This window comes from Neofelis nebulosa, chromosome 12 (assembly GCF_028018385.1).
Source record: "Neofelis nebulosa isolate mNeoNeb1 chromosome 12, mNeoNeb1.pri, whole genome shotgun sequence".
Taxonomy (NCBI): domain Eukaryota; kingdom Metazoa; phylum Chordata; class Mammalia; order Carnivora; family Felidae; genus Neofelis; species Neofelis nebulosa.
In genome coordinates this window covers 90,361,851-90,385,186 of record NC_080793.1, presented here as the reverse complement: position 1 = coordinate 90,385,186, position 23,336 = coordinate 90,361,851, and the positions used below count along the sequence as shown (strand labels likewise).

The 23,336-nt window shown below is 44.6% G+C and overlaps 1 long non-coding RNA gene across 1 annotated transcript; it reads left to right on the top strand.

Moving 5' to 3' along the window:
• The first annotated feature begins 3,877 nt into the window (after positions 1 to 3,877).
• Positions 3,878 to 22,998, top strand: LOC131492159 (uncharacterized). Its single transcript, XR_009251902.1, has 4 exons — positions 3,878 to 4,454; positions 4,834 to 4,937; positions 20,162 to 20,295; positions 21,221 to 22,998. It is a non-coding gene; the product is annotated as an uncharacterized LOC131492159 (long non-coding RNA).
• The last annotated feature ends 338 nt before the right edge of the window (positions 22,999 to 23,336 follow it).

Here is a 23,336-nt window from a genome sequence, read left to right as displayed (position 1 = left end):
CATTTCCAGCCCCAGATGTTTTTACTGGAGAATTCTACCAGATGTTCATAGAAGAATTAGCATCAATCTCCACAATCCCTTCCAGAAAGTCGACAAAGAGAATGGTTCCCGGTTCATATGATAAGGCTGGTAGTGCCTTGATATAAAAACCAGGCTGTACGCAGACTCTTTTTTTTTTTTTTTTAATTTTTTTCACATTTATTGATTTTTGAGACAGAGAAAGACAGAGAATGAGCAGGGGAGGGTCAGAGAGAGAGGGAGACACAGAATCCGAAACAGGCTCCAGGCTCTGAGCGGTCAGCCCAGAGCCCGATGCGGGGCTCGAACTCACGGACTGCGAGATCATGACCTGAGCCGAAGTCGGATGCCCAACCGACTGAGCCACCCAGGCGCCCCTGTACGCAGACTCTTACCTGTAGAGAACAAACCGATGGTCACCAGAGGGGAGGTGGGTGGGGGGTGGGTGAAATACACGATGGAGATTAAGGAGTCCACCTGTGATGAGCACAGGGTGATGTACGGAAGTGTTGAATCGCTACAGTGTGCCCTTGAAACTAATAGTACACTTTATGGGAACTAATTGGAATTTAAATAAAAAACTTAAAAAAACCAGAGTGTACAAAAGAGGAAAACCGCAGATCAACGGCCCTCATAAACATAGGTGTAAAAGTCCTTAACAAAACATTAGCAAATAGAATCTGACAATATATAAAAGGAATCATACACCGTGTCCAAATGGGGTTTATTCTGGGGATTGCACTCCTAGGCACTTATCCAAGTGATATTAAAACTTGAGTCCATGCAGATATGTGCTCATGATTGTTTATAGCGTCTTTATTTGTAATAACCATAAACTGGAATCAACCAAATAGTCCAGAATAAGTGAATGGTTAAACCATAGCACATGAATACCCCAGATCACTATTCCACAATCAAATGATCGACTGTTGATATGTGCAGGTACCTGGCTGGATCTCAAAGACATTAGGCCGAATGATGAAAGCTAATTTTTGAGTTGGCTTTTTTTTTTTTTTTTTCAACGTTTTTTTTTTTTTCATTTATTTTTGGGACAGAGAGAGACAGAGCATGAACGGGGGAGGGGCAGAGAGAGAGGGAGACACAGAATCGGAAACAGGCTCCAGGCTCCGAGCCATCAGCCCAGAGCCTGACGCGGGGCTCGAACTCACAGACCGCGAGATCGTGACCTGGCTGAAGTCGGACGCTTAACCGACTGCGCCACCCAGGCGCCCCTTGAGTTGGCTTTTGAAAGGCACATCTTGCAGGAGTACATTTATACAGCGTTCCTGAAATGACAGAATGACAAAAAAGGAGACAGGTAAATGATTGCTGGGTTGTAGGGATGGTGGATGGGGCTGGGGTGGGGAGGAGGGCGTGTGTGGCTGCAAAAGGGAGATCTTTGTGGTGATGGAGCAGTTATGTGTCCAGATTGTGGTGGTGGCTACACCTGCAATAAAATGACACAGGTACACCGTACCAGTGTCAGTTTCCTAGTTTTGACAGTGTTCTGATGTTACGTAAGATGCAACCCGTTGGGGAAACTGGATGAAGATTATATGGAGCTTTTTTTGCTTTATTGTTGCAACTTCCTGCCAATCTCTAATTACTTCCAAACAAAACAATTAAAAAAGCAATGCATGGGGCACCTGGGTGGCTCTGTCGGTTGAGAGACCAGTTCTTGCTTTCGGCTCAGGTCACGATCCCAGGATCGTGGGATCGAGTCCTGGGTTGGGCCTGCTTGAGATTCTCTCTCTCTCCCCCTCTGCCCCTCTCCGACTCGTGTGTGTGCTCTCTCTCTCTCAAAAAAAAATCGATGTGCTAAAATAAGAAAAATTCTATGTAAAAGTGTTTTTTGAGAGCGCTGACCTGTTCAAGAGAATTTCAACTTTGAGGCAGTCAGTTTATCATTGGTAATATAATAAAAGCAGCACAGTTTTTGTAAGGGGACTATATTTCAGGGAGAATTTAATGTAACTTTTGACACACTGTATTAGAAATATTACTCTGCTGAATAATATTTGCTCACTTTTGAGATAGGTTAACCATGTGCAGATAAATCTAGTAATCAACGAGTAACGTCAGGACAGGAAGGCAGTCTCTTAAGACACGCGACATTGGGCTATATGGAATTTTTCATTAATTCAAGCAATTTCGTAGAGCTCTGATGTCCAGATCAGTGACAAGTCCAGTGCTCCTGAAATTTAAAGAGGACTATAAAAGGTTTACACAGTAAATTGCAGCAAACGGATTCAATGACGAACACAGAGTTGTGGAGCTGGCGGAGAATTTAGCCTTCGCGCAGAGACATTTTCTGGGACATTCTGAAGAGATCTGGTGACATTTCCAAGTTCGCCCGGAACTGGGGACTGGCCAAGTCCAAGGCTATTTGGCCCCTGCCCCGCGATCTTCCCTGAGAGCCATCCTCTGTCCTTCCCCCCTTGGCGCCCTCTGTCCTCACCCACTGCCTTCACGCCTGGGTGTGAGGTTTCTGCCAGACGTTGGGGCACAGAGAGCCTGCCTCGCATGCGTCCCCCGCACACGTGCCTGATGGCAGGCTGGCTCCGCACTGTCTCTGAAGGATCAGTCCTCAATGAGTCCCATTCCAGCTAACGAGCTTCTCTGCAGCTTAAAATACTCTAGTCAGAAGAAAGAGAAATATTTTAGAAAGTGTCTAATTGGAGCTCTCCCAATCACATATTTTTTTCATCAGGAGCCTTTGTATTTCGAGCTTTCGTAAGCCCGGTTATTCTGAGACACAATTTTACCCAGGAAGGAGAGAGTGGTTGTTTTTTTCTCTTCTAATTTGATTGTACCCCTTCATCCTCTTAGTTGCATGTTATCGAGTGTACCAGACCAAAACCATTCACATGTTCATATTTACATGGGTAAAGATTTACTTGAAAAGGGTTCTTGTAGGGACACCTGGGTGGCTCAGACGGTTAAGTGTGTCCAACTCTTGGATTCGGCTCAGGTCGTGATCTCACGGATTCATGAGTTCGAGCCCCACGTTGGGCTCCACTCTGACAGCGCAGAGCCTGCTTGGGATTCTCTCCACCCCCCCCCTCCTTCTCTCTCTCTCTCTCTCTCTCTCCCCTCCCTACCCCCAGGGTCCTGTCTCTGTCTCTCTCAAAATAAATCAATTTTTAAAAAAGGTTGTTTTAATGCATTCTCACTATCAAAATTAAGGCAATACCTCCTGCAAGAGGGTGGGAAACGTGGCCACTATTTCCCTGTAAAACCCAATGCAACGTTGGCCAAGTGGCGGGCACTCAATGAGCGTGGGCCTGCGACCAGGCCTGGGGACCAGGTCTGGGACGAGCCCCCCGCCGGGGCAGCTGGTCCCTGAGACTACTCCCTCATCTGTCATCTGTGTCATTACCGGCTTGGCCAGGAGCCCGTTCAGCTTACATGAGTGATGATTCTATCCCGCCGGTTCTCGAGGGGGAGGGGAAATGACTTCAAAAGCAGCTGAAGAAGAAAACAAGAAAACCCCGCCAGACCTCCTCTGGGGGAGGATTACTATTCCTATTTTGGATGCTGTCCCTAAAATCCCTACCCGTGGCCGGCCAGTAAAGCGCTTCTCGGTGAGCACTCGCCCCATCCCTGGACCGCTGGCGGGGAAAACGCACAGCGCTGCCTCCACCTGCTTTTTCTATGCCGACTGTCAGAGACGAGGCCCCTATAACGATTCCGCTTTTGCAACAGGACCCGGATAAGCAGAAAGTGTGGCATTCACGCGTCCCCGAGGCGCGATCATCAGGCCGGTTCTGCGGTGAATGAACCACGTGAGCCCCGTGGGGCCCTCTTCCGGCCGCTGAAAAGAACAGTGACGGCGCATGACCGGAAGCTCTCAGGGGGTCCCGACTTGCTTCTGCGAGCCGCTGGGGAGCAAGGAACGGACGTGTCAACTGCGGGATCGGCTGTTACATTCTGGAGGCTTGACTTCATGCCGATCGTGGATGAAGGAGGCAGAGTCCCCTTCCGGGAGCTGCTGACGGCCACCAGCTAGAAGGCATAAGCCTCGGACTCGGCCGATGCCATCCTCCAGCTCGAGACACGATGGGGACCAAGTGGGGCAAAGACAAAGGAGCAGCTGGACTTCATCGTGGTGAAGGCCGCTGTTCTCCCGAGTGCGGGGGGCAGTGGCGCGTCCGGCTGTCTGTCGGTGCCCTGGGTTGCATCCTGACCGATTCCCTGGCGTATTGTTTTACAGGAGCAGGTTAGGACTCGAACTAGCGACCGCTTTCACTTGTGAACCATTTAATGATCTGCTCACAAACCGTTTTCTTCCTGCCCCCGAGTTGGGAACCCTGGATTTAGAAACTGTCGGACCCTCGGGGTGAGGGCTGCTTGCTTCCACCCGCAAACACAACAGTGCTCCCCCTGCATTGAAGCCCCGACTGCCTCCTGGGATATCAGTCACTGCAAATCACTGGGTAAGTTGGGGGGGGGGGGAAGGTTATGGGATGGGCAGGAGGAATCCATCCCGATTATCAAGGGATCCCGTGTCTTGCCTCCCTACATTCTACATCTGGTTAATATTAAGGTCTCAGATTCCTCTGAAATGAAAGTCTGGGTCAGGATAGCGGGGAAAGAAGCCAACGAGCTGAGTGCTGCCAGAGAGCAAAGCGTGCAGAGAGCAGAGAGTGGCCGAAGGGGGTCACGATGCCAGGACTGTTGCAGAAGTACGTGCTGACACTGAATTTCCTTCCACGCTCCTGTGCTAACTTCCCTTCCCCTTCCCCTTGCTTTGCGAAAGGTTCATGTAGACTTCTTTATGGATGGTTACATTCACTGTTACTCTGTGGGTTTCAGAAGAGGGAGCTGTGCCCGTGACCATCTTGGAGGAGAGAACTGGGTGGGGCCCAGCGACCCTAGCCCTGGGACAGGAAGCAGAGACTGGAGACTTCCTGCTTTTGGTAAGTCAGTGCGGCACTCTTCACCATTGGGAAGATAACTACGCTGTGAACCCCCGACATTTGAAATGTCTGTAATTCTAACTGTGTATAAGAATGCGTATGAATTTTGGGAGGCTGTGCCTGTTCTTTTTGGACTGTTCGGGACCCACCCACCGCCTGGCTCTGACGAATTTCCCCAGATGTGTTCTCCTAAGGAGAGGCACCGTGCTACCTGCTGCAGAGAAAGTCAGGACATGTGAGTAGGATCCCAGAGCCCCCATGAGCTGAGCCAGTGAGACTCTGGGGCAAAGATGAATCCATACACTCCTCCCAGCAAGAGGGACCACCTCCTGGGCCTAGCCACAAGGTATATTTCCATATCTTTATAAATTCTAGAAGAACACAGGTTTATGAGAAGCCAGGAAACGGAAGCAGTTCTCAGAACTACGTCCTGGGATGGAAAGATACAAGCCTAACCCAGTTGTAAATTCAGACTCAGTTCTGAAAGATGCTTACGATTCAGATACCGAAGATGTTCTGAGGGTTTTCTGTCAAACCCTCGGGGAAACAAGAATTCCATATTCTTTGAAGGAGGATGAGAAAAAGCACGCGGACGCGTTCCAAATTTTGAAATTTTAACTGCAACTAAATGTGAATATGGATCATATGCTTCCCTCCAAACAGACTACATTTAATTGAGAGTAGGAACTCGAAGTCTGTTCCAAGAAGGATGCAGCCTATTTAGAGAAATCAAGAAGGTCACTTTATTTTATTTTATTTTAGTCCTTAGTCTCTTACCTACCAGCTCCTTGGATACTCACAGCATCTTTATACTCACAGGGACATAGTATTGACACATTATTATCCCCATTTTACAGATGAGGAACCGACACGCAGCGAGGTTCAATGACTCCAAAGTCACACACCTGGTGTCAAAAGATAATTGTCAGAGTGAACCTCTTAGCGCCATTTGCCTTTCTAAACTACGTGCCTGTACTTTTTTTTTGTAGCTAAAATTTTTAAAAATTCCACTTGAAGATAGATTTATTTCCTCCCATTATATTTTTCTGGGTCTAACAGTTGGCAATATTAGGCTTGCAAACATTGATGCAAAATTAGATCCAAAGATATTATGCCATGTTTTAAATTCACGTGTATAATATCAGTCACAGGCTTTGAGAAGTGACCTGTTTGTTAGCCAGAACTCCTTGCATTCAATTCTATTCAGGAATCACAGCCTATTGTCTTAACGCATCTTTAAACAGAATTACCAGAGTGGCTGGGCATACCTATGCTTGAAACATTATTTGTCTAATTGCTTCTGCCTAATTAAGAGGTATATATTACGATGGATTTCAGATTGATTTCAAATTAAGTAAGATCTCGGAAAACGAGGACTAACATAAACTGAATAAATTTGCTTCTTGTTTTTGCTCTTTCCTTTTTTTTCCCCTTTTCTTTTCCTTTGAGGAATTTCATATCTGTTTTTTCAGAGGAAATCAGGAAACCATATACATGTTAAATAAAGTTCTATCCAGATCATAAGATCTACGCTTCAGATGAAAAAGGCTTTATAAATAATCTTTCTTTTTTTGCAATGTTTGTAATAATTCAGGTCATTCCTTCTGGCCAGTCGTATCATCTAGATAAAAAAAAAAAAAAAGTCCAATCTTTGGTATTAACTTAGTACTTACGGAATATTACATAATGCAATGCAGTCCAATTTATGGGATGAAACACGAATTTAAATCATTGAATATGGTTTATTTCACCTGTATTTCTTCTACACAGATACGCATACATGTTAAGAGTTGAGCCTTAGTGACTTTACATGGACATATCTTTTTACTGAGTCTGATGACTCAAACAAAGGTTCAGAAATGGATTTTGGCTAACAAGTGCATTTACATCTATACATATATTATGAAAATACTTTCATTCTATTCTCTGAAACATTACGTACACATCTTTTGCCTGGAGATACTTCCTATGCGAGTCAGCGTTCTTAAAATATATGCTAATAGGTAATGGTCAGTGTGCTACAAACATCATTGAGTTAGCATTGAGGTAACCTTCCAGTCACCTCCTTGCAGTTTTTATAGATTATAAGATATAAAACGCTGTATTTTGCCCCATTCAGACTTTCCATGCACAAGCACTGTCCGTTTTCGCCTGCAGTGTTTCTTCCAACATGGCCACACACACAAAAATAATAATAATAAAGTAGGTGCCTATATGCAGAAATTTCTCCAACCCTTCCAGAACGTAAATAATTGATCTATATGCATATGTAATAAGAAAGCTTTAAGAAAGGTGCCTTTGAAATTCAATTGCTTATCCAAATGTTTCTGGAGTAATACATTTGGAGACTATGACTAGAATTTATAACGGCACAGGTTTTTATTGTCAGGTGGTTAAATGCCCTCGTCATAAAGTTACAGTGAAGTCACACCTGCAGAATGTACATGGGAGAGGTGTCACAAATGGATGTCCTCTCCTTGTGACATTACTACCACTGTCTCTTTTAGTCTCTTAAATTCAAACAGGTAATTGACTGATGCCCTCAAACCATCTACATGGGACTCCTCAAGTTTAGATCCAGTCCCCCAGGATCTAAGATTTAATCCCCAACACGAGGGTGGGGGTGTCCTACAAGGCTGAAAAGTACACTGACATGCGGTCTTCATTTGGTGAGATGAGAGTGAGCTTGGGCTGGAAACTACGGTAGAAAGCATATGAATCGCCTCGAAATACCAGCTGTCTAAACATCCCTATTACGTTAGATTCCCAGGTTAAAATTAAGAACTCAGGAAACAACAGGCGTTGGTGAGGATGCGGAGAAAGGGGAACCCTTTTGCACTGCTGGTGGGAATGCAAACTGGTGCAGCCACCCTGGAGAACAGTATGGAGGTTCCTCAAAAAATTAAAAATGGATGGGGCGCCTGGGTGGCTCAGTCGGTTGAACGTCCGACTTCGGCTCAGGTCGTGATCTCACGGTCCATGAGTTCCGGCCGCACGTCGGGCTCTGTGCTGACAGCTCCGAGCCTGGAGCCTGCTTCGGATTCTGTGTCTCCCTCTCTCTCTGCCCCCCCTCCACTCACGCTTTGTTTCTCTGTCTCTCAAAAATGAATAAATGTTTTAAAAAATTAAGAAAAATTAAAAATAGAGTTACCCTATGATCCAGCAATTGCACTACTAGGTATTTATCAAAAGGATACAAAAATGCTAGTTCGAAGGGACACAGTGTACCCTAATGTTTATAGCAGCGCTATCAACAATAGCCAAACTATGGAAAGAGCCCAAATGTCCATTGACTGATGAATGGATAAAGAAGATATATTTATATATGTATGTGTGTGTGTGTGTGTGTGTGTGTAAAATGGAATATTACTCAGTCACCAAAAAGAATGAAATCTTGCATTTGCAGTGATATGGATGGAACTAGAATGTATTATGCTAAGCGAAATAAGTCAGAGAAAGACAAACATCATACGATTTCAGTCCTATGTGGAACTTAACAAACACAACAGATGAACACAGGGGACGGGAAGGAAAAATAAGATAAAAACAGAGAGGGAGACAAACCATAAGAGACTCTTCAATGCAGAGAACAAACTGGGGGTTGCTGGAGGGGAGGGGGCAGCGGGGAGGGGCTACATGGGGGATGGGCATTAAGGAGGGCTCTTGTCTGGATGAGCAGCAGGTGCTGTATGTAAGTGAGGAATCACTAAGTTCCATTCCTGAAACGATTATTTCACTATATGTTAACTAACTTGGATTCAAGTAAATTAAAAAATAATAAACTAGGAATAGATACGAAAAAAAAGTTAGATTCCCACATGATATTTAAAAATAACCAGCAAGTAATCATATTATCAGTTTTAGCTCTGAGAATCTTTTGTAAGATAGCCTCAGCCTAAAGTAATCACGCTCATTCAATTTCAGTCACGTAAGAGAATGCAGTTCTGTGCAAATTGTCAGATACACACCCCAAAATTAAACAACCGCATGAAGTAATTGGGAGAATTCATTTTCCAAACCTTCTTCCTCTCTCTGTTGCTCTCATGTTTCTTCTTTCTAACATCTAATCTCTCTTCTCGGCAAGTCCTCCACAGTGAGACAAAGCTTATTTTGTGAATCCCTGTAATCTGAACGATCATCTCCTTTTTCATTCTTCCCATTACTTCTGATGACAAAGCCACCGCTGTTACTGAGCTGATGGCAATAATGGATGTTTGTGCTGGCTCTATCTTTTGTACTCCCTTCTTTGAAGGGGGGCCCTGGGCTGAGCTGGTAGCCTGATGAAGGAGGATGTGCTCTCTGCCCGAGTGTGTGGGGGGCAGGGATACAGTAATTGTTTCTCTGCAAAAACAAATGCTCAAAACTTCACCCCAAATTAACATTGTAAACAATTTCCACGTCATCAATAATGACATTTGAAAATCTGGTTCTAACAGTCCGGGGAAGGAAAGGGAAGGAGAGGAAGGAAAATGTTTTAAGGGCTCTTGCCTCTTAACACCTGCGATTCTCGAAACCTTCACCGAAATCTGTAAAACATTGATGTTCACTCTGGAGTTTTATACTTTTAAACATTATTGACTTTCTGGTAAGAAGGCAGATGTTAAGACCTTAGAACATGCACTGTGGCAAGAGGCAAACTATTAAATGCTGTTCGTTGAACTTTGTAACATAGATCTAGGACTTTCAATTTATTTTACCAGCTGTATTGAGGTATAATTCACATATCGTCCAGTGTACCACTTACAGTGCACAATTCGGTAGTTTCTGGCACATTCCCAGAGTTTGCAACCAACCCCACCGTTAATTTCGGGACATGTTCATCACCCCAGAAAGGAATCCCGTACCCTTGGGTGATCACCCTACCATCTCAGGTCCCCAAGCCTAAGCCCCCACTAGTTCACTTTGTTCAAGCCTCTGAAACCTTCATGAATCAGCACTTTGATATAAATCTCCAACTCTCTGCCACTATTATTTGAATTTAAGAATTTTATTTCTTGAGCAGTTTTGGGTTTATAGAAATATTGAGCAGAATGGACAGAGTTCCCATATACTCGCTTCAGCCTTGCAACACCCTCGTCCCCTTTTCTCTGTTACTAACGTGTTGTATTAGTGGTACGTTTGTTACAACTGATGAGTCAATACTGAAACACTATTGTTAATTGAAATTTACATCAGGGTTCACTCTGTGTGTTGTACATTCTATGGGTTTTGACAAATGTATAACGTCATGTATTCACCATTGCAGTCTCGTACAGCGTAGTTTCTTTTAAAAAAAAAAAAAGCTTATTTATTTATTTTGAGAGAGAGAGAGAGAGAGAGAGCAGGGAAAAGGCAGAGGGAGAGAGATAGAATCCCAACCAGGCTCTAGGCTGCCAGTGAAAAGCCCGACTTCTGGCTCGAGCCCATGGACCGTGACATCATGACCTGAGCTGACCACCAAGACTCGGACGCTTAACCGACCGAGCCAGCCAGGCGCCCCCAGAGTAGTTTGACTGTCCTAAAAATTCTTGCAATCTATCTGTTCATCCCTCCTTCCCTTGCTCTTAGCCCCTGGAAAGCACTGATCTTTTTACTGTCTTCATAGTTTTGCTTTTTTCTGCAGTGCCATATGGCTGGAAGAATATAATATGTAGCCTTTTCAGACAGGCTTCGTACACTTAGCAATATGCTTTTAGGGTTCCTCTATGTCTTTTTTTTTCTCACTTGATAGCTCTTTTTTTTTTTTATTGTGGAAGAGGATTCTGTTGTCTGAATATAACACATTGGTTTATCCATTCATCTACGGAAGGTACATACAGAGGAGTGTGATTGGTGGATCGTATAATTGGAATATGTTTAATTTTGTAAGAAACTGACAAACTGTCTTCCAAAGTGGCTGTACTATTTCGGGGCGCCTGGGTGGCTCAGTCGATTAAGCGTCCGGCTTCGGCTCAGGTCATGATCTCACAGTTTGTGAGTTGGAGCCCCGCGTCGGGCTGTGCACTGACAGCTCAGAGCCTGGAACCTGTTTCGGATTCTGTGGTCTCCCTCTCTCTCTGACCCTCCCCTGTTCATGCTCTGTCTCTCTCCGTCTCAAAAATAAAAAATTTAAAAAAAAACAACACACGTCAAAGTGGCTGTACCATTTTGCATTCCCACTAGTCTGTGGTTTCCCGGAAGTTTTTAATTTAGTGAAATCCAAGTTATCAATTTTTTTCATTCGAGAATTGTGCTTTTAGTATTGTGTCTAAAGAAGTCATTGCCTGGCCTTGGGTGACCTAGATTTTTCTCCTCTGTTAAAGAGCTTCGTGTGTTACATTTAGGTCTGTGATCCTTTTTGAGTTAATTTTTGTGAAAGGCAGAATTGCCTTTGCTCCTTTGTCAAAGATCAGTTGACTGTATTTGTATGGTTCTATTTCTGGGCTCTCTATTCAGTTCCATTGATCTATTTGTCTCTTCTTTTGCCAATACCATGTGGCCTTAATTACTGTAATTTTATAGTAAGTGTTGATGATGGGTGGTGGCAAGCCTCCAGCCTTATTCTTCTCCCTCAATATTATGTTGGCTACTCTGTTTTTTTATGAACTTTGGAATACGTTTGTCAATATCCAGAAAATAACTTGCCGGGGTTTTGATTTGGATTCATTGAGTCCATAGATCAAGTTGGGAAGATGTGACACCTTAACAATTTTTGATCTTCGTATAAAAGGAGAATGAGCTCTCTCTCCATGTATTTAAATACCCTTTTGTTCCTTTATCAGAGGTGTGTGGCTTTTAATCATGTATATCTTGTACCTAGTTTGTTAGATTTATGCCCAGCTATTTCATTCTTTTGGTGCTAATGTAAATGATATCGTGTTTTTAATTTAAAGCCCAAGCATACAATGCTGGTATATAGGAAAGCAATCAACTTTTGTATGCGAAAATATATCCTGCAATCTTGCCGTAAGTGTTTTTGGGTTACCAGAATTTTTTGTTGATTCTATAAGATTTTCTGCATAGATGATCTTGTCATCTGGGAACGAAGACAGTTTATTTCTCCCCTTCCAATCTATTTACGTTTTATGCCCTTTTCTTTCTAGTTGCATTGGCTGTGACTTCCAGACAAGGTTGAAAAGGAGGGGCGACAGGGGAAGTGGTTGCCTTGTCCCTGACCTTAGCGGGAGGCATCTAGTTTGTTACCAGTAAGGATTATGTTTGATGCGGACTTTTGGTAAATGCTCGTTACCAAATTGCAATAGTTCTATTTCTACGTTGCTGCAAGTTTTCGCTGTGAATAAATGATGCGTTTTGTCAGATTCTCTTTCTACATCTTCTGATGTGATCATATCGTTTTTCTGCTTTAGCCTGTTGAGATGACAAATTTCACGAATTGGCTTTCTAACATTGAACCAGTCTTGCATACCTGGAATAAATCCCTCTTGGGCCTGGTATAGAATTCTTTTCATATCTTGTTGGATATGATTTACTACCAGTTTATTGAGGACTTTGGTGTCCATATCCATTAAAGATATCTGTCCGAATTTTTCTTGTGTTGTAAGACTTTACGTATTTTTTTTTAAAAGAAAGAGAGAGTGAGGGGCACCCGGGTGGCTCAGTCGGTTAAGCGTCCGACTTCGGCTCAGGTCATGATCTCACGGTCCGTGAGTTCGAGCCCCGCGTCGGGCTCTGTGCTGACAGTTCAGAGCCTGGGGCCTGTTTTGGATTCTGTGTCTCCCTCTCTCTCTGCCCCTCCCCCGTTCATGCTCTGTCTCTCTCTGTCTCAAAAATAAATAAACATTAAAAAAAAAAAAAAAGAAAGAGAGAGTGCACATGTGGGTACAAGTGGGGGAGGGGCAGAGGGAGAGGAACGGAGGGAATCTTCAGCAGGCTTCACACTCAGCGCAGAGCCCGATGCAGGACTCAATCTCATGACCCTGGGATCACGACCTGAGCCAAAGTCAAGTGTTGAGCGCTTAACCGACTGAGCCACGCAAGCACCCCTCTGTGTTTTCGATACTAGGGTGATACTGACCTCATAAAATATATTAAGACGTATGCATTTTTTTTCTATGTTTTTGGAAAAGATTTTAGAAAATAAGCGTAATTTTTTCCCCTAAAATGTTTGGTAAAATTCACCAACGAACCCATCTGGCCCTCCTGTTTTCTGTTTGTCAGATACTAAGTATTGATTCAAATTCTTTCATAGGTAGAGGGCTAGACAGACTGTCCATTTCCCTGTGTGAGCTTTGGTGCTGGAGCAAATGGATATTGCCATGCAAGAAAGAGATGTAGACAAAAACCTCACACCTTTCACATATATTGACTCATGGGGGTGCCTGGGGGGCTCAGTTAAACATCCGACTCTTGATTCAGCTCAGGTCATGATCTCATGGTGTGTGGGATCAAGCCCCGCGTGGGGCTCTGTGCTGACAGTGTGGAGCCTGCTTAGGATTCCTTCTCTCTTCTCTCTCTCTGCCCCTCCTTGCTCTCTCTCTCTCTCTGTCTCTCTCTCTCAAAAATAAATAAATAAATATTTTAAAAAACAGATCCAAGAATTCAATATAAAATGCAGTGGAACTTTACGAACATTGAGTACTCCTGCTCTGAGAAAAGACACTGTTAATAGAATGAAAAGTCAAGCCATAGTCTGGGAAAAAATATTTGCGAAAACATGTGCCCGATAAAGGATTGATATCCAAAATATAGGAAGAATCTTTTTTTACAACATTTAAAAAAGTTTATTTATTTGTTTTCAAAGGGAGAGAGAGTGAGCATAAGCAGAGGAGGGGCAGAGAGAGAGAGAGAGAGAGAGAGCGAGCGAGCACGAGCAGGACAGGCACAGAGAGAGAGAGGGAGAGAGAGAATCCCAAGCAGGCTCTGCACTGTCAGCACAGACAGTGGGCTCCAACTCACAAACCATGAGGTCACGACCTGAGCCAGAAACCAAGACTTGGATGCCTAACCGTCTGAGGCATGCAGGTGCCCCCCAAATATACAAACAATCTTTAACCCTCAACAACCGATTAAAACTGGGCAAAAAAAAGAATCTGAAGAGACACCTCACTAGAGAAGATACACAGATGACAAATAAGCTTATGACAAGATGCTTAACATCGTATGTCACTAGGGGATTGTAAATTAAATCAGCGGTGAGATGTCACCACACACCTAACAGAATTATGTCAAATCCAGAACCCTGATGACACCGCACGTTCTTGCAGAGCAAGAGCTCTCACTTACGGCTGGTGGGAATGCAAAATGGTGCCGCCTCTAGGGAAGACAGTTTGGCAATTTCTTACAAAATCCACATATGCTTACCATATCACCCAGCAATTGTACCCAAAGGTGTGGAAGGCTTCTGTTGCACAAAACCTGCACGTGAATGCTCATAACAGCTTTATTTATACTTGTCAAACTCGGAAGCAGTCGCGATGCCCTCGGTGGGTAAGTGGACACATACACATCCAGGCGATGGGATGTGAGTCAGCAGACTAAGGACATGAGCGGGTAGGTCACAAAAACACACGGAGGAGGAAACTTAAAAGCGTATTACAAAGAATAAGAAACCATCTGAAGAGGCCCCGTAGCGAATGATTTCGACTCTAGGGCATTCTGGGAAAAGCTGGTGGAAGAATCAGTGGTTGCAGGGGTGAGGCGTAGGGGCTGGAAGGCAATGGAAGTATCCTGTGTTTGTCATGGTGGACGTGTGTCAAGCCTATAGAATACACAGCACAAAGAATGAACCCTAATGTCAACCATGGCAACAATAATGTGTTAATATTGGTTCATCAGGTGCAATAAATGTGTTCTATATATATATATATTTATATATATATATATAAATATATATATATATACATATTTATATACATGCTATTTCTTGTATATGTATTTTCAATGTAGAAAAATAGACAATAAGCTAAAGACTTGTTTTTTTTTTTTTTGGAGAAGGAAAATGGTGACAGGAAGAGCTACGAAAAGTGTCTTACCGCCTTGCACATTGGCAAATGTGTTCATTGCCCAAAATGGTACAATCTTAGATTGATGGAACTTCATTGGATTCTTGAAATTCTAGAGTGTCACTATTTCTGAAAAATAAAAAAAATACGTGCATATATATTATATGATAATTGTAGAAATAGATAACAAACTGGTATTTATAATTAAAGTTTTGAATGTAATATAAAAAGCTGTTCTTTGGGGGAGCCCGGGTGGCTCAGTCAGTTAAGCGTCTGACTATGTATTTCGGCTCAAGTCATGATCTCAGTGTTGTGAGATCGAGCCCCCCACTGGGAGTGGAGTCTGCTTGGGATTCTCTCTCTCCCTGTCACTCTGCCTCTCCCCCATTCGTGCACGCATTTGCTCATGCAGTCTCTCTCTCTCTCTCTCACTCTCTCACTCTTATGAGTAAATAACCTTCGGAAAAACAGTTTTTCTTTGAATTGTTTCTACATGAGATAAAGCAGTGTTTTTCTGTTTGTTTAATTAAAACTATCTCCGTAGTTTGAAAATATTTTTTAGTATCATTAGCCTTTGAAAGCCAACCAATTCCATATTAACTTTTATTAATTTCAATAATACTGATTCCTAATATAATATTTACAGAGGAATGACCATTCATATTTTCACATGTGAGGAAGGACTTTCTTTGGGAAGACACCCTGTTAACCGTGGATCTTAATCAACAAAATAATTCCTATTTATTAATAATCTATAGTTAACTGACTGTTATACTGAAGATACTGACATTATGATCAATAAGTTTAGCTTTGGAAGAAAGATAGTTTCAAAATAATGAAAAAAAATCTATATTCTGGTCTTCAATATCCATATGATGAATTAGACAAATTTGAGGGTGTAACTCCTAAAATCTCACCCTTGTACTCTGACTTATGCCTCACTTTTATGCAATTTATCCTCACATCCAGTAATGCAGAATTTCTTTAAAAAAATTTTTTTTAATGTTTTATTTATTTTTGAGACAGAGAGAGACAGAGCATGAGCAGGGGAGGGGCAGAGAGAGAGGGAGGCACAGAATCCGAAGCAGGCTCCAGGCTCCGAGCTGTCGGCACAGAGCCCGACGCGGGGCTGGAACCCACAAACCGCGAGATCATGACCTGCGCTGAAGTCAGACGCTTAACCAACTGAGCCACCCAGGCGCCCCCGGAATTTCTTTGTAAGAAACCTAACACTGAAGTAAAACTGTTCCTTTTATTGTTATCTTGCTTTGGTTCCGAGAAATCTATTATGACAAAGTAACAGCTTTTTCATTTATGCACTCTCTTGATTTTTTGGTTGCTTTATGTGTTTCATGAGTGTGAAATAATGGAATAAGGACACGGTGCAGTCATTGTCGGCAAGTGTGGGTGGGACAGTGCGTGAGGCCGAGCTGCCGAGCTGCAGGAGAAAGCTGTTCCCCTGAAGTCACTGTGGGGTTTGGGACTGGCTGCTCGCACAGGCTCACCTGGTTTGGGGCCGTCCAAAGTACATCGCTCAGGGACAAAGACTTCTGAAGTTCACCTAACCCTACAGGATATGAGGGTCATAGGCAATAGGGCACACACTTTCTGCTGTACTTTTTCTCGCCTTGGAAGAAAGAATACTTCATTGAGAGTCTTTCCAGAGCCCTGGATTCCTAAACCCATTCGGCATTAACCGAGGGGCGGGTCTCTGAGAGAAGGAAAGGCCATGCAAACTAAGATTTAATCCAGGACCCCTACAAAGCTACAGAATTTATACCGGTTGTCTTCACTTTAGTTTTAACTTTTTTTCAATGTTTATTTATATTTGAGAGAGAGAGAGAAAGAGCACGAGCGGGGGAGGAGCAGAGAGAGAGGGAGACACAGAACCGGAAGCAGGCTCCAGGCTCTGAGCTGTCAGCACAGGGCCCGGCATGGGGCTCGAACTCAGGAATTGAGAGATCATGACCTGAGCCGAAGTTGGGGCTTAACCCACGGAGCCACCTGGGCGCCCTATCTTCACTTTAGTTTTGTAAGAGCCATGTAAAGTAGGTGCTTCAGAGTTGAAAATATTAAGATTGAAAAAACAGAGTTGGTAGAAATATAGTATGTGATTAATACGTATATATCAATAGCGTTTCTATACGGCAGTAAGGATGAGAACACGTGGTGTTTTGGGTGATCCACCATTTACAACTAAAATTAGCACCTGCTGGGGGGCGCCTGGGGGGGCTCAGCTGGTTAAGCGTCTGACTCTCGTTTTCAGTTTAGGTCATGATCTTGTGGTTTGTGAGTTCGAGCCCTGTGCTGGGCACCGAGCTAGATGTCATTATCTCTTACCTCTCTCCCTCTCTCTCCCTCTGCCCCTCCCCCAATTGTGCTTTCTCTCTCTCTCTCTCAAAATAAATAAAAAATAAACTTAAAATAAAAGAAAGCACCTGGGAAGAAGTCCAGCAATACTGGGCCACCCACCTTGAATGTGGAAAACAGTAAAAAATTGAGTGAAGTATGTGTAAAACTTAATGGTGAAGGTAAGCCCATGCTCACAGATACGAAGTCTCATGTTTTTATGATGTCAGTTCTCCTAAACTGATCTGTGGGTTTGGGGCAACTTCAAGAAAATTTCGTAGAATTTTTCAAATAACTTGGTAATAAGATTGCAAAATGGATGTGGAAATAAAAAGACAAAGTAGTGAAGGAAGTTCTGCAGGAAAAAAACCTGATGAGCTTGCAAGCAACAAAAGCGAAGATCAGACAATATTGAAAACAAAAAACAAACCAACCACAACGACCCTGAGGAAATCCTGCCTCTTGTAACAACACGCGTAGACCTTGGGGGCATTATGCTAAGTGCAATAAATCAGCGCAGAAAGGCAAACACTGTATGATTTCCTGTTCATGTGGAATCTAAAAAAAATCAGAGTCACAGAAACAGCAGAATGGTGGTTTGCAGATGTGGGTGGGGGAAATGGGGGGGGGGATGCCGGTCAAAGGGTACAACTTTTTGTTGTCGTTTTCACTGTTTTTTATTTTTATTTTTGAGAGAATGAGAGCAGAGGAGGGGCGGGGGGGGGGGGGTGTCAGAGGATCCGAAGCAGGCTCCCCTGTGCTGACAGCAGAGAGCCCCACGCGGGGCTCAGACTCATGAACCGTGAGATCTTGCCCTGAGCTGAAGTTGGACGCTTAACCCACTGAGTCGACCAAGGGCCCCGATCAGCATTTATGAATCTATTTACTGTATGAATCCTTCCAGTATGTTTTGGGTTTCCAATTGGGCCAAATTGTGGACTTCTGTGTTAGTTCTTTTGTTTCTTCCCTCTGCATCCAGGTTTCTTTCTTTTTCTCCTTCTCTCTTTTCCTCCCTCTCTCCCCCTTCCTTCCTTCCTTTTTTCCCTTCCCACTCCCTCCTTTCTCTCTACCTTCCTCCCCCCTCCCCTCCCCTTTTTTCCTTTCTTTCTTTCTTTCTTTCTTTCTTTCTTTCTTTCTTTCTTTCTTTCTTTCTTTCTTTCTCTTTCTTTCTTTCCTTCTTTCTTTCCTTCTTTCTTTCTTTCCTTCCTTCTTTCTTTCTTCCTCTCTTTCTTTCCTTCTTTCTTTCTTTCTTTCTTTCTTTCTTTCCTTCCTTCCTTCTTTCCTTCTTTCTTTCTTTCTTTCTTTCTTTCTTTCTTTCTTTCTTTCTTTCCTTTTTTCTTTCTTTCTTTCTTTCTTTCTTTCTTTCTTTCTTTCTTTCTTTCTTTCCTTCCTTCTTTCCTTCCTTCTTTCTTTCTTCTTTCTCTTCTTTCTTTCTTTCTTTCTTTCTTTCTTTCTTTCTTTCTTTCTTTCTTTCTTTCCATGCTTCGGGGCATAAACCCTGCTTCTTATAAGTTTCTTCCTCCAGAGACCCTCAAATCAGCGTCACACCACGACGATGGTTTCATGAACTCCTACGCTGTACCACATGGGGTGCCATGAGCGTTTTTCCTCTAACCCTGAGGATCAGGATTAGACACAGCCAACAGCAGGAAAGGGAAGGACCTAGTGAAGCCACTGGCTTCTGGGAGTGTTGCAATTGCCACCTCCAGTCCGGGCTCAGGACCGTGACTCCTGTCCCCAAGTGTCTGTTGAAAGCTCTGACTTCTTTCAGTTAAATCTGTAACAGAGGCTCGGGAGGACTCAGCAAAGGCAGGACAAACCAGTACCACGCTGAGGGGAATGTTGCCAGCGAGCAGCGGCTCCGGGCAAAAAGCATGCTCGCCGGGAGGCAACCGAGCAGCTCAGCACAGCCGGACAAGAGGGTAAAGCCCTCAAGCGGTGGTGACCGCTGTCTAGATATTCTGTTGCAGCATGGGCTGTGTTCAGTCATCTGCAGAAACGGGATGGATTTCCACCCAAAGTTTGGTTCTGTTGTCAAAAATGATGATGCACACACACACACACACACACACCACCACCACCACCACCCCCAAGAGGGTATGAAAAGGTTTATACTTCTATGTGAGACTTTCGGGGGAAAGCAAGGAAGACTTCCCAAGCTGGTCCAAAACCGGCTTGGAGGTTTTATGATGGTTAGGGCTCGGGGCTGGGGTTCAGATGGAGATCCTAGCTCGTGGCCCAGATCTCTCACCCACGCCAAAGGAGGGGAATTGGCATGTCTTATCGGCTTGTCCAGATAGGGGCACAGAGGGGAAGAGGCACGAGTGAGACGTGAAAGCCTCAAACGTCAAAAAATGGGGCCAGACTCTTTATTACACCTTTGATGCTAACGATTCCTAGGTATGCAAGAAAAACGAAGAGATATAAAGGAAGGTTTGCGATAAGAAAAAGAGTGACATCACCCGAATGCCTGAATGCACATGGATCATCAGATTGTAGATCTCCTCATGATGGATATTGACACACCTGTGAAAATAAATGTGCTACAGTTCTGCAGGACGATGCAGAGAGAACATAATAAAATATTGCTGAGTGAAAAAAGTCAGACAACATTCATTATAATATCCTTTTTAGAGAGTTCAAGAGCAAACACAGTCAAAGAATAAGCGTTGGGAAACATCGTCATCGAAAAGACGTGCCTGCTGCCTGACCTGTGAGCTGGACGCTGGCAGTCGGAGGCTCCTCACCCCTCTCCGCCCTTGGAATGTGTGTTCTGCTTGCCTTTCCCACTCCCAGAGGCTCCAAGGACATGGCCTTGAGACAGCGATGTGGTGTTGAGAACACCCGCATGGTATATGTGACTGAACCCAGTGAGGGTCCCTTCGTAAATGTTTAAGATTTGGGGATCCATTCATCCCACTTCTTTTTTTTAATGTTTATTTATTTTCGAGAGAGAGAGAGAGAGAGAGGCAGAGGGAGAGGGAGACACAGAATCCAAAGGAGGCTCCATGCTCTAAGCTGTCAGCCACGGGGCTCGAACCCACGAACCATGAGATCATGACCTGAGCTGAAGTCGGACGCTTAACCAGGTGAGCCACCCAGGTGCCCCCATTCATCCCACTTCTGCCCAAGACAAGCCTTTGCTTTTTAAAGCTGCCACCTTCCAACTAGAGTAACTTGCCTCTTTCTTTGGTTTCTCCCTGCCCTCTGTGTACAGGAGTCAGGCTCAGATTACACTGGCTCCCAGGAGAGTTACGAACCAACAATAAGTTATTTAGACAGGTGTCTCTATTGAGAAAAGGGGGGCATTATGAGGGAAAAATACATTGGCAGCTATTTTACTTTTGGGGTTCTGGGCAGCATCACAAGTATTTGTTACCTTTATTATTTTTATATGAATATTAAAATTTTTAAATGTTTATTTATTTTGAGAGAGAGAGAGAAAGAGAGAGTGAGCATGTAGAGGGAGGGGCAGAGAAAGAGGAGAGAGAGAACCCCAACCAAGCTCTGAGCCGTCAGCACAGAGCCCGACGTGGAGCTCGATCCCGTGAACCACTAGATCATGACCTGAGCCAAAACCGAGAGTCAAACGCTCAACCAAACTGAGCCGCCCAGGTGTCCCTATGTGAATATTTTAATACTCATTGAAATATAATTTGTTAACAGATCTATTCAAATAAATAAAATCAAGTTAATAAAATCAGGCCAACACATGAACCAATGATCAGTGGGATTAGAGGTGAACACAAAGTATGTGTTCAGTCAAGGGAAAATCTAGATTGTTCTCCGTGCTTAAAATTCTTCCAATAAAAAGGAAGCTAAGTTTCCAAGAGTTTCACTTGGCGATTGTAAGCAGCACAGGCAGAATGGGACCGGGAGTCTGTAGGGCTCAGACTGGCTCTCCCAGACTCCTCCCTGCTCAGGGGCCCTGGTAGCACCCTTGACCTCCTCTGCAAAGCCTCTCTCCAATGTTGTGCCATATGCGTTTTTACAATGTTTGGTTTTATTTTCCAGGATAGCGGGGGCACGGCTTAAACCCCTGTAGTTATAATCTGTTCACCTGTCACGAATCTGGTCCCGGGACGTGCGGTAGGCAGGATCTCCCGGAGCTCCTGGCGGCTTCCAGAATCCCCCCAAACCACTGCTGGGGGACAGGGCAGCGCTCAGACGGAGTCGCAAAGGAACCCCTTTTAGAGGTGCAATCCACAATCGAGTAATGACAGCAGGCTTTTTATTCACAGTTTTAGCCTAATTCTGTATAAAGGACGGGAAAGAAGGATTTTTAACCCCAGGAATCTATGAAGATGGGGACAGGGGGAGTCGGACACCTCCTGTGAATGAAATTGCCTTTCAGTTTCTAGGTTTCGTGGATTTTTATTCGGTCCAATAAAAACACCACCACGAGAATAGCTTTTGTTTTTGTAATTACCATGCTGCTGCCTGTTCCCTTACCCACTCCCCCCCCCCCGCCCCGCCCTTGGTGGGGGGCTCCCTTTGATTGAATGGATACGTTGTAATTACCTCTAAATCCTAAAGTGAAATGCAAGCTTAAAGTGAATCACATTTTCCTTTTTGTTTTCTTCTGTTAATTTGTCGGTAGGAAAGACGATTACCCTCTAACGACTTTTGAACCAAAAATAATGAATAAATAAAATAAATAGTAATATTTGATTATGTCGCCATTGTGTGCTCAGATTTTTGTACAGGCATCTGAAAAGTCATAATGAGACTTGAGACGCACTTACTCGCTTATTTCAACAGATGTCAATTTACATTTTGGAATATGCTTACTATACTCAGAATATGGCAGATACCATCACAAACACCGAGAATAATTTTGGAATTCTCCCAGAATAATTTATGGAAACATTAAATCTTGCTTCTTCCGCCCACATCGTCCCCCTCCTCTCTCATTTTATTCTCGCCACCCAGCTCCGTAATTCCTTGCCTGTGGCTCTCCACCGGGCTTCCTCCAAGACAAGAAGCCTGACGCCAGTCTCCAAGAGCGATTCTGGTTTGTTTGAGGGCAAGAGAGAAAGAGGGGCAGGAGACAGCAGTGCCCAAGAAGGTGACAAGGTCTCAAAAGGAGGGTGGCCTGTGCACCTGAGGGGGCTGCGTGTGGACGGGACTCGCCGGGACCCCGCACAGGGGCCGCTGGAGACTTGGTGTGACCCTGGATCCCGGAGGGACGAGAACGATGAGGGTTTCATCTGCCTGCCGCCGGAGCCTGGAATGTCACCTGAGCGGATTTACCGAAAGTAAAAACACGCAAGATGCCGTAACATTTCCCGCACCCCCGAGTTTGGGAAGCTGAGGCCAGCCGACACGTGCTACACAGCTGGTGGTGTTCTACACTCGCAGGTGTTTGTGGCTGTGCACTTCCCCATCCTCGGATTTGCTCACCTCCGCCAGCTTCCCGTGTGTCCCCCCCCTTGGAGCTGTGACCACCGACGCCTCCTTATTCAACAACAGTCCAGACTTTCTGTCCCTCCAGCTCAATTCAGCAGCCCACCCCACGTTTTCCTAGGTCACTGGGAAGCCAGAGGCAGCCCTTCGCAGCTGGTTTCTGCCAATTCTTGCCTTGAGTTTCCTCCTCGTTCGGGTCAGACTCCAGCCTGTGACAGGCGCCACGCACAGACCCTCCACGGTGCAGATCCTTCTAGACCGAACCCCACCTAACACCAGCGGAAGCCTTCCTGTGAACACAACAGCAGGAACCCATCTAGTCACCGGACTCGCCAGACTCACTTTGAGATTTTGGTCCCTCACGAGACGCAGACATGTGACACTTCCCCGCAGGCTGCTTGCTCAGTGATTGGGACAGTTCTCCCCCTCTCCCCCCCCCCCCCAACGACCCTCCCTTCCCCTCAGCTGGTGGTGGCTTTACTTCCTACCTAATGAAGAAAGTAGAAGCCTTTGGAAGGATTCTCTCTTCCCTCCACGAGCCACCTACTTCCTGCCAACTGCATGCCTCTTCCGTCCCTTCAGGGGATAAAGTCCCCTCCTCCTGTCGAAGACAGGCCTTGCCTGGCACCCCTGCTCTCAGTCTCCTGCCCACTGGCTGCCTCTTGACCTCCTGTCTCCGATCAGTTGCACTCTTTCTGGCGTCACTGAGGCTCCTCTGTAAACT